We start from the raw sequence: 12,189 nt of genomic DNA on the forward strand, positions 1-12,189 counted from the left end.
CCCATTCTCTGGGTTGACTTTTGTCTTTGTTTATGGTTGCCTTTGCTGTGCCAAAACTTTTAAGTTTAATTGGGTCCCATTTGTTTACTTTTGTTTTTATTTTTATTACTCTAGGATGCGGATCCAAAAAGATACTGCTGTGATTTATGTCAAAAAGTGTTCTGCCTATGTTTTCTTCTAAGAGTTTTATGGTAGCTGGTCTCACATTTAGGTCTTTAACCCATTTTGAGTTAATTTTTGTGTATGGTGTTATAGAATGTTCTAATTTCATTCTTGTATATGCTGCTGTCCAGTTTCTTTAGCACAATTCATTGAAGAGACTGTCTTTTCTCCGTTGTATATTTTTGCCTCCTTTGTCATAGATTGATTGATAAATGTGAGGGCTTTCTATCACGTTTTGCTGATCTGTATTTTTGTTTTTATGTCAGTACCAGACTATTTTGAAGATTGTCACTTTGTACTATAGCCTGAAATCAGGGAGTCTAATTGCTCCAGCTCAGATTTTCTTTGGATTTTCAGGGTCTTTTGTGTTTACATGTAAATTAAATTTTTTTAGTTCTGTGAAAAATGCCATTGATAATTTAATGGAGATTGCATTACATCTGCAGATGGCCTTTTATGGTATAGTCATTTTACCAATATTGATTCTTTCAACCCAAGAACATGGAATATCTCTCCATCTTTTTGTGCCACCTTTGATATCTTTCATCAGTATCTTATAGTTTTGAAATACAGGTCTCTTCCCTCCTGAGGTAGGTTTATTCCTAGGTATTTTATTCTTTTTGATGTGATGGTAAATGAGATTGTTTCCTTAATTTCTCTTTCTGATCTTTTGTTGTTAGTATATAGAAATGCAAAAGATTTCTGTGAATTAATTTTGTATCCTGTAACTTTACTAGATTCATTGATGAGCTCTAGTAGTTTTCCAGTAACATCTTTAGAATTTTCTATGTATAGTATCATGCCATCTGCAAAGAGTGATAATGTTACTTATTCTTTTCCAATTTGGATTCCCTTTATTTCTTTTTCTTCTCTGATTGCCATGGCTAAGACTTCCAAAGCTATGTTGAATAAAAGTGGTGAGAGTGGACATCTTTGTCTTGTTTCTGATCTTAGAAAAAATGCCTTCATCTTTTCACTATTGAGTATGATGCTAGCTGTAGCTTTGTTGTATATGGCCTTTATTATTTTGAGGTATGTTTCCTCTATGCCTGCTTTCTGGAGGTTTTTTTTTTTTTTTTAATCATGAATCGGTGCTGAATTTTATCGAAATTTTTTTTCTCCATCTATTGAGATGGCCATATAGTCTTTATTCTTCAATTTATTAATGTGGTGTATTACACTGATTGATTTGTATTAAGTCGCTTCAGTTATGTCTGACACTTTGCAACCCTATGGACTGTAGCTTGCCAGGCTCCTCTGTCCATGGGGTTCTCCAGGCAAGGATACTGGAGTGGGTAGCCATTCCCTTCTCCAGGGAATCTTCCCAACCCAGGGATCGAACCCTCATCTCTTGAGTCTACTGCATTGGCACGTGGGCTCTTTACCACTGGCACAACAAGGGAAGCCCAGGATTGATTTGTGGATACTGAAAAATTCTTGCATCACTGGGGTAAATCCCACTTATTCATGGTGCATGATCCATTTAATGTATTATTGGATTTTGCTTGCTGGTGTTTTGTTGAGGATTTTTGTGTCTATGTTTGTTCTTCTCAGGGGTATCTTTGTCTGGTTTTGATATCAGGGTTATGATGGTCTCATGGAATGTATTTGGGAGTGTTCCTTCCTCTGCAATTTTTGGGAACAGTTACAGAAGGATAGATGTTAACTCTTATTAAAGGTATGATAGAAATTACACGTGAAGCTTTATGTCACACAAAGGATATATTAGGAAACAGCAGGGTGTCCCTGCTGCATTTTGTCAGAGTCACAGAAAAAAACTCATCCTCCACAATGGCATTTCCACCACTGTGCCTGAGCGAGACCTTGAAAACAGTAGCAAGAAACTGGCCCCCACGGAGGGCCTCAAGGAAGGCAACCCCATACCTCAATGGTCTGGACAAGGAAGCCTGGTTAATGGAAGCAGCAGTGGACGACTTCACAGTCAATTCAGATCGATCAACCTCTCACTTTCTTTCTAGACAGCTGTCAGATGGAGACATCAGGAGGTCACAAACACCTCATGTCGGAAGCCTGGCAAGTGACAAAGTATCTCAGTCGAGACATAAATGCCCAAGTGGCTCAGGGTTTCAATCCCTGCAGCACAGGACCAAAGACAGACCAACCTCCCTCTGGGACCCTGGTCTCCCGCCAGCTGTGCAGCATCAGAGCCTGGATCCAGACTCACAAATACCCCAGGGACCTCACATTATGGGTCACAAAACCCAAATTTCAATGATACACTCGGCCAGATACGGACCAAGGAAACAGCAGCTAGCAGACCTCACTGTACTGAACACCCAACACCAAACAATCCACCAAACTGAAACTCCTGGAGACTCGATACGTGAGGTAAGACACACGAAATCAGCTGAGATGAAAGTTGAATACAGGCCGACATGCATTTTAGCAACTTCATAAGCTGCCAGGGAGAAACCTGAGAGTTCAGAGACCTCACACCCTGGACACAGAAGTTGCAATCACACAGCTCACACCATAGGACACAACCACACCAACTGCCCAGAGCACTGGTATGGTGAAGGCATACAGCTCTTTCACAATGTTCCATGCAGCCACCACAAAGAGACCTCAGACCATGGTACCCCGCATCCTACAAACCCCAAAGTTCACAGCCCAAGACATACTAAACCCCTCAAGGTTTCAGCTCCCTCAATCCCTGGCTCACAGACTTATCTCCAGGTCAGAGATGGCACACTCAGGGTGCAGAGCCACCGATGTGGCAGATACCTCCCATGCTTTGTCAAATACACTTTGTGATGTCACAAGCTAGGGTATAGACACCTAGGGTGTTCACGTCCCCTGAAATTCCTACATGGATCGTTCCTAGTTGTGGACTTGATGCTCTTCTAGGGAACTGGACATAAGGAGTCCAGCCTCTTGCCTAGACTTCCCACCCTACAAATGGTGCCAAGATGCCAGTAAAGGCACATTCATTCCCCTGCCCCACTGAGGCCAGTGTGAACTGGTAAAACACCTTTTCAGGGGTCTGTGGCAGCACCCATCAGAATTTACATTCCGTCCTGCCCTCACCCTCAGCAATATTTGCCTTCATGAAAGAGGGACAAATGTCAGTCCTATTCTGTGATGTCTCCTTGGCGTTTAGAACAGCGTCAGGCACATGCACATAGTAGGCACTCTATAGAGATGTCTGTTTAGGCAAGGAAGTCTTTGATCCAGCAGTCTCCCTGCTGTGAAAGTGCCTTAGGAAAATATTCCCACATGCTCAGAGATGTGTGTACAATGACAGCAAATTTCTAGGGGAAATTCTAGTGCCCACTGATAGTCAGTGACCATTTGTTTCTATTTTCATTCATTTCTTTCAACTGTGTTTTGGCATTTTCAGTGTAGAAATCTTACACCTCCTTGGTTAAATTAACTCCTAAGTATATTGTTCTTTTTATTCTATTCTAACTGGAATTTTCTTACTTATTAGGAGTATTCACCACTAGTATAGAAATACAGTTGAATTTTGTATATTGAAGCTGGTGATGAATTCACAGGTGTGTACACAGCTGTTTACATGTCAAACATACCACAATAAAGTGGTTTAAAAAATAGGAATGAAAGTAAAATAAACGCATTCCCAAATTACAAAACAAAAAAAACAAACCTCAGTGAATTTGTTCGTAGAACTGGCTTACTAGAAAAAAACTAAAGGATGTTGTTCATGCTGCAATAAGTGAATTCAGATGTTAATTAGAATCCATGTGAAAAAACAAAGAGCACAGGTAAAGGTAATTATGTAAACAAAAGTACTTTATGAGTTCACATTTCACGCCTTTCTTCCTGTATTTAAAAAGCAACTGTCTAAAATAATATCACATAAATTATTGTTGTGAATGTGGTAGTTGCTCAGTCGTGTCTCACTCTTGGCAACCACATTACTGTAGCCCGCCTCTGTAGGCTCCTCTGTCCATGGGATTCTCCAGGCAAGAATACTGCAGTGGTTAGCCATTCCCTTCTCCACGGAATATTCCTGACGGAGGGACTGAACCTGAGTCTCCTGCATTACAGGCAGATTCTTTACTGTTTGAGCCACCAGGGAAGCCCAATTATTGTTGGGCCAATAACATATGGTATGTAATATATTTGCAGTAACAGCACAAAGGAGGTGGTTGTGAGCAAAGCTGTATTAGGTAAGGAAACAAGCCAGGATGGTGTCAGATCCACACGAACATATACGAAGTATCAGAAACCATGACAAAGAAGGTTAATAGAACAGAAGTTGTAACCATATACCTGATATTCTGCCTTATATCAGGTTTTCATAGACATAAAATTATAGCAATATAATAATAATGAGTGTATTAATGGGATGTACTCTTTATAGATCTACTATTGGTGACAACATGAGGAAAAGATGGAAATTGGAATAGAGCAATATAAGAATAAGGTTTCTATATCTCATTAGGATTAGTATAAATTTTAAGCTGATTGTGATACAGTAAGATGTTTATTAGTGGCATTAGTAATAAACACCTTACTTTAGAAAAGGAGAGATATACCCATCTGAATGCAGAGTTTGAAGGAACAGCAAGGAGAGATAAGAAAGTCTTCCTCAGTGATCACTGCAAATAGAGGAAAACAATAGACTGGGAAAGACTAGAGAGATCTTCAAGAAAACTAGAGATACCAAGGGAACATTTCATACATATATGGGCACAATAAAGGACAGAAACGGTATGGACTTAACAGAAGCAGAAGATATTAAGAAGAGGGAGCTAGAATATACAGAAGAACTATACAAAAAAAAAATCTTAATGACCCAGATAACCAGGAATGTGTGATCACTCACCTGGAGTCAGACATCCTAGAGGGTGAAGTCCAGTGGGCCTTAGGAAGCATCACTACAAACAAAGCTAGTGGGGTAGCTTTTTCACTGACTTGATGGACATGAGTTTGAGCAACTTCCGGGAGTTGGTGATGGACAGGGAGCCCTGCCGTGCTGCATGCCACGGGGTCACAGAGAGTCAGTCACGACTTAGCGACTGAACTGAACTGAAGTTGTTTATGGTAGCCTATAGCTAAGAAAATAACTTAAAAATAGTGGAAAAATCAGTAAAGACTTTAAAATGCTACGGTAGAAAATACCCATTTAATGCAAAAGAAAGCAGTAACATGAGGAGCACAGAACAAAATGACATGAGACAGAAAAATATACTGGCAGATGTAAGTCTATATCAACATTAAATGTGAATAGATAAAACAATATGACCACAAGCAGACATTGAGAGACCAGTTTAAAAATAAAAACAAGATCAGTAAAATAAAAATATATATTAAAAAAATAAAATTCAACATTCAAAAACAATAAAAATAAAAACAAGATCCAACTGTAAGTTGTCTACAGAGGACACAGTTTAGAGTCTAAGGTATGTAAATTACCATGTACGTGTGTGTGTGTGTGTGTGTGTGTGTGTGTGTTCAGTCGCTCAGTTGTATCCAACTCTTTGGGGCCCCATGGACTGTATCTGCCAGGATCCCTGTCCATGGAATTTTCCAGATCAGAATACTGGAGCGGGTTGCCATTTCCTACTCCAGGGGATCTTTCAGACCCAGGGATCCTACCTGAGTCTCCTGCATTGGCAGGTGGGTTCTTTACCACTGGCGCCACCTGGGAAGCCTTATATGACCCAGCAATTCTACCCCTAGACAATTTTACCCAAGAGAAATGAAAACGTGCTCACACAGTGGCCTGTACTCAAATATTCCACACATGTATTCCTAGTAGCCACACGTAGAAACAGCCCAACTATTCAAAAACTGGTATACAGATGAAAGAAAAGCAAAAGAGTATACCTGTACAAAGGAATACTAGATGGTAATAATAATAAAGAACTACTAATGCATGCAACAGCAAGGATGTGTCACAACTGTGCAAAAACTGTGAGAAACCAGACACAGAAGGCTACATATTATATGGTTTCATGTCAATGGATTTCTGGAAAAGGCACAACTATTCACACAGAAATGTATCTGTGGTTGCCAGGGTATAGGAGTGGAAGAAGGAGTCTGTTGGCAAATACCCCAAGGGAGCATTTTTGAACAATGGGCCATTTTCTACATTTTTATTGTAGTAGCTTTTACAGCACTGTATACATTTGTCAAAACTCTACAAACTGTAATGCTTTAAAGTGTTGGCTTTTATTGTACACAAATTATACCTCAACACTTTTTTTGAAAGGAAGAGGAACATTTCAGATGGATGGTTATTGTATCCATCTAGACCATGAGCTCAAGAACATAAAAATCATATTTTGGAATTCTTCCCAGACGGGGACAACTTCTAGGATTTCCCATGACAGTTTCATACTCTTATGACAGAACACACAAACTTGGTCTTAACCATGTTTATGATTCTCTCTCCCTCACCTCAAGTCCAAATTCTTGCTGAGTTCTGTCCATCTTCATAAACATCTAATGTGTCTACTTTTACCCACGTCTACCACATCTGCTCTGGTCCAAAGCCTCGCTCCATTTAATTCTCAACGCCCCTTCTAACTGGTCTCTTACATCCACTCAGGGTGTCTGTCTCCCTCTTCCCACCCTCTCCCTCCTTCTCTTACAGTTGCAGAACTTTCTGTGTCTTTCTAGATAGTGCTACCCTCCTACACAAGGACTTGAAGGCATGATCTATCCCCTGTCCACCTTGCTAGCAACAACGAAAGTAGAGCTTCCTTTTCTTGTCTCTCTTATCAGGCTTCCTTCACACCATCCAATTTCCTAAGCTTCTCCACTTAGATTGTCCCCAATTTCTGAAACCTCCTGCTTAGAAAACTCCTTCAAGCTATGCTTCAATAGTACTTGAGCCAAGAACTTCCAGATATAGAGCTTAGGTTTCAAGGAGGCAGAGGAACCAAAGGTCAAATTGCCAACATTCGTTAGATCACGGAGAAAGCAAGGGGAATTGGAGAAAAATATCGGCTTCTGCGTCATTGACTACACTAAGACCTCTGAGTGCATGGATCACAACAAACTGTAGAAAATTCTGAAACAGAGAGGAGTACCAGACTACTCGACCTGTTTCCTGACAAACCTGTATGCAGGTCAAGAAGCAAGTTAGAATCAAAGATGGAAGAGGTGACTGCTTCAAAACTGGAAAAGGAGTATAACATGGCTGTGTGTTATCAGGTAACAATGGCCTCATAATATGAGACAAAGGAATTAACTTCCTTGGGACATCCCAGCTCGTGCTAGAGGTGAAGGAGCTGCCTGCCAATGCATGAGAGACTCAGGTTCAATCCCTAGGTCAGAAAGATCCCCTGGAGGAGGCCCTGGCCACCCACTCCAGTATTCTTACCTGGAGAATCCCAGAGACAGAAGAGCCTTGCCGACTATGGTGCATAGGATCCTAAAGAGTCAGACATGATGGAAGTGACTTAGCATGCACATGCATGAACTTACTTAGTAGACATAAAGGTATTCATCATCATTACTTTTTGAGTGAACTTTGCTCATGGGTATTTTTCAAGAAATGGTCTTATTTTATGTAAGCATCAATTTTGGGGAGAACATTTTTCTGCTGTCCTTTTATAAACATCTTTATTGAAATAGAATTGATATACAGCAAATTGTATATATTTAATGTGTACAATTTGATGAGTTGGACATATGCAAACAATGATACTATTATCACCAAAATCAAAGTAATAGACATACCCAACACCTCCTAAACTTTCCTTTTGTCCCTTTAGCTTTGTTTTATGTTAGACTGTGTGTGTGTGTAGTGAGAACACAATATTCGATTACCTCTCAGCAAATTTTGGGGCTACCCAGGTGGCTTAGTGTTAAAGTATTCACCTGCCAATGCAGGAGATGCAGGAAATGGGTGTTTGATCCCTGGATCAGCAAAATCTGCTGGAGGAGGAAATGGCAACCCATTCCAGTATTCTTGCCTGGAGAATGCCATGGACAGAGGAGCCTGGTAGTCATGACTCAGGAGAATTGGCACACACTTGGCATGTATGCATAAGCACTTATAAGGTGCCATTTCACTTCATCTTCACTAGGACCCTTGAAGAAAACCCTTTCACCCCTGCAGGACCAGATGCTCCTCTCAGAGACCCTCTCCTTTTCCTTCCAGCTCCACAGGAATTGCCCCGGGCTCCTGGTCAGGGTCTGAATTTTATCTGGATCCTGAACAGATTTTTCAGTTCGGTCCTCACAGGGACTTTATGACAGACCCTGCGTGTGGGCAGGAGATAGGTGTCCTGCAGAATGCAGGGAGCAGGCAGAGTCTTGAGGGGATCTTCTGAGGTAGCGTGGGTGCTTGGTGAGAGGACACAAAAGGGGTGAGGCCCTGTGAGTTGAGCTGGGGGAGTGGCTTAAGAGGCCCCTGAGCAGGGAGGGGAGTCCTGGTGGAAAGGGAGGGGAGGGGTGGGAATTTGGGGAGAGAGAGGAATTGTGGCAGCTGTCCTCAGGAGATGGACTCTGGAAAATGACTGAGGTGATTAGAGGGATGTAAGGGAATTGTCATAGGCACAGTGTTGGGAAACCATCTCCTCTATCCAGAATTCAGTAGTTCAGAGTGGGTGCTGCGATAGAGAGGACCAGTCCCTGGAGCTTCTGCTGTGGATCTGAAATTCACTTTGAACCTCCAATGGGGCAGGATACAGAGTTACCATGACCAGAGTTGACCAGGGTGGGGTTAGGGCCATTCTCAGGACCCAGACATGGGAAATCAATTTCTGAACCCCTCAGCTCTAAGGTACACCATGCCTCTGGAATGAACCTGCCTTCCTCAGGATGACATGCTGGTGACTGCGGGCTGCAGGAATTGCAAGACTGGAGGCCTGTCTCCCTTAAGGTTGACTGAACAGAGACTCAGTGCAAATGCCCACGCAGTCGCCCAGAGGCAAAGATGTGGGGCTCTGTGTCCCAGGGTGCAGACTGTAGTCTCTGGGGGAGGGGTGTGCAGCCACTGAGGTAAATGGGAGCTATTAGCTAGAGTAGTGTCCACTTAAAGAAACACATACAACAGAAGAGTTGTGAGTTTAGGTTGGATTGCTGGTCTCCTGGGGACTATATCCCGGGACACAGCTCCTCCGTTAGCTCTGAGAACACTGCTCTGAGGATTTAACAGTGAAGACATATGAGTTTTGCCTAGGAAATACATGAAGTCTAGCATGAATACTGGCAAAAGATTACTGTGAAACACAGAGATCAGACATTGCAAGTTAATCATTTTCATGCTTTTGTGTGGGGGGGCAAGAATCTGGGGGTCACTGAACCTTTTCCTGAGGAAGCTGTGTGACTAAATAAGGGCCAGTTTGTCCAAAGCACAGTGTGCCTCTTCCTGTTTGTCACCCAGAATTCCTTCAGATTGCAGTGTCATTCAGGAACCACAGAGGTTACAAGTTAGCCTTGTAGAACTGGCTGTGAGCAATGCTGTTTCTCTTAGGGATCCTAATTCATCCGAGGCCACAGTTGGCATTTCTGAGCTGGAGTGCGTCTGTGTCCTCAGGTGTGACCTATTAGAGCTTTTGGGGTTGGTGTCCAGGATGAGCAGTCTGAACTGTTTGCAGATCTCTGTCCCAGGGCATGAAATCTCAAAACTATTTCGGGGTCCTTTGTCCAGAGGATTGGGCCATGCAGCTGTTCATGTATCTGCATATGAGAATAGTTTTAAGAGGAAGACTGTAGGGTCCCCACTATCATGGGTCTTAGAAGTAGGCCTGTGATGTCACATTTGCTAAGATTTCTACCATGCCTCTCTACAGAGATAAAAGCTTGGGGCCCCATCCTCAGAGAGGGTACTAATGCACAGGTCACAGAAGCCCAGGTAATAATCCTATTAAGAGCAATACTTGCTGATATGACTACCACCCTTGATAGGGGCCTTGTGACAGAAACTGTGTACACACACTCCCTCGGTCCATCTGCCCAACCCACAACAAGGAGGGCACCGTTAGCAGATGGGAGCCCAAGGCCCTGTGCAGATGGAAGGTCTCAGGTCATGAGGAGGGGAGGAATTGGATGTAAGCTTGGGCTCCTTGGAGGAGGCAGAGAAGAATTAGCACAACCCTGGCCAGGTAGTGGAGGAGGGGGGCATTTTCACAGGGCTGGAAGGACCCTATGACTGACTCACTGTCAGGATACGTCTCTATGTCTCCCCATGACACACCTAGCTTCTTACCTGATGTGTGGCATGTAATCTTCACATTCCCTGGGGACATGGTATGGGAAGGTACAGAGGTGAGCCTCCAAGCAGCTGGGGAGAAATCTCACATTCACCAATTTGCATGAGGTTCTACCACAAATGCAGAGATCCGTACCTCTCTTTCCCCCATTAATGGAGTCATTGGCAGTGAGATCAGCAGGAGGGCAGTCTGGGCAGGATAGGTTTTGAGGGACCCTGTGTACAGCATGTGCCTCCCCAGGAATGGAGCATGTCCTTGTCTTGATGGGCAGAGGCCCCTGATGTGGATGAAGGGAGCATGATTAAGGCCCAGTGCCGGGAGCCAGTGTAAGGAACTCTGCCCGTGGTAAAGGTCATGAGGAAGCAGGCTCGGCATACACAAAGGCGGGATCGAGCCTCAGGAGTCCCCCTGGAAATTCTCGAGCATCTACCCCCAAAACCAGAGTCTGCCTACTTTACTGCTTTGTGCTCTCACCTACACCTCTGACTTTACGGGGGGCTATCCCCCACCACCATCTCTCTCCTGAATAGGTTCTTACGGACACATATGATTGTTCAAAGCCTCACAACTGTGAGAGGCATGAGATGTTCTAAACTGTCTAAATACAGATTCCTTTGAGCAGTTAAAAGATTGATTAGAAATTGTATTGGTGAAGGGTTTTTCACTTGTTGGGCCAATGTTTGTTGCTAAGTCCCCATATCCCTTACCTGCTGTGTCCCTGGCAGTGTATTGATTAATATCATTGGTGTAAGTAGTAGCTTTAATGTTTGTAACCTTGGACCCTTGAGTTAATTCTTTTTCTTGTTATAGCCCACCACACCTTTGCCCAATAGGAATGCAACTTTATCTAATGCTTTTCGAGGGTGGTGCCTGACTAATCACTTTTAGAGAAAAATAAGTTTTCTGAACAAAGGGTCTTAAAATGTTAACAGGCCTCCGGGCCAGAAGATGATGCAAATCATCTAAACTTTTGCATATGATAAGTTTGTAGGAAGAAAGCCTGGCTTACTGCATGACTCTACCCCTTCCCCCATTATCCTCTGTGCATAACTTAAGTTATAAAAACTACTTTGGAAAATAAAGTGCGGGCCTTGTTCACCGAAACTTGGTCTCCCCACGTCGTTCTTTCTCTCACCTTCTGGCTTAATTATTCAGCCTCTTTTCTCCACTGAATTTCCTCACTGAGCTATCCTTATTTAACCACTCTTTATATCCTTAATTAACGTTTAATTAAGCAATTGTTTCCTGACCCTGACGCCGTCCCCGCTTCGAATTCCCTGGACCACTGGGGCTGGACCCCGGCAGCCCAGGCCATGGGCAACTGAGTCATTCCCTAGAGAGAGTCCCAGGGGAGGAGCTTCTTTTCTCCTATAGAGAAAATGTACTGTACATCATCCAGTAGCAGGGCTTGGGCTAACTAAGTGAGGACAGTTTAGTGCCAGAAGTAGTCTCTCCGTCCCTGTCTAATGCTCTATCTTTGTCTTTCTCCCTGCCATCTCTGTGCCTCTTATATCATCTCTCTTTGCCTTTGCAAGACTCAATGTGACATCACTCACACCAAGAGGGTCTTTGCCCTGTCTCTCCTGAGGGTATCATCAGTTGACAAGAATGTTCACTCGGAGCAGGAGGAGGCATTTCTCTTGAGTGTAGGGGATTCCAGGAAAGGCATGCTCAGCTGCAGAAGGGGTGGGGAAGGGTTTTTCTTCAAATCAACCAAGAGCTCCTCAAAAATCATGTGGTGCTCTGGGCCTTGGAAAGAAGCCTGGGGACTTCTCTGACAAGAACCCTCCTGTGGTTCAAGTCAAAATCCTCCCAATGGCCAGAAGGCCCAAGGGACCTGGCCTTCATCACTTCTGTCACCCAATCTCCT

The sequence above is a fragment of the Bos indicus x Bos taurus genome, unplaced genomic scaffold (assembly GCF_003369695.1).
Source record: "Bos indicus x Bos taurus breed Angus x Brahman F1 hybrid unplaced genomic scaffold, Bos_hybrid_MaternalHap_v2.0 tig00011894_arrow_arrow_obj, whole genome shotgun sequence".
In the NCBI taxonomy this organism is placed as follows: Eukaryota; Metazoa; Chordata; class Mammalia; order Artiodactyla; family Bovidae; genus Bos; species Bos indicus x Bos taurus.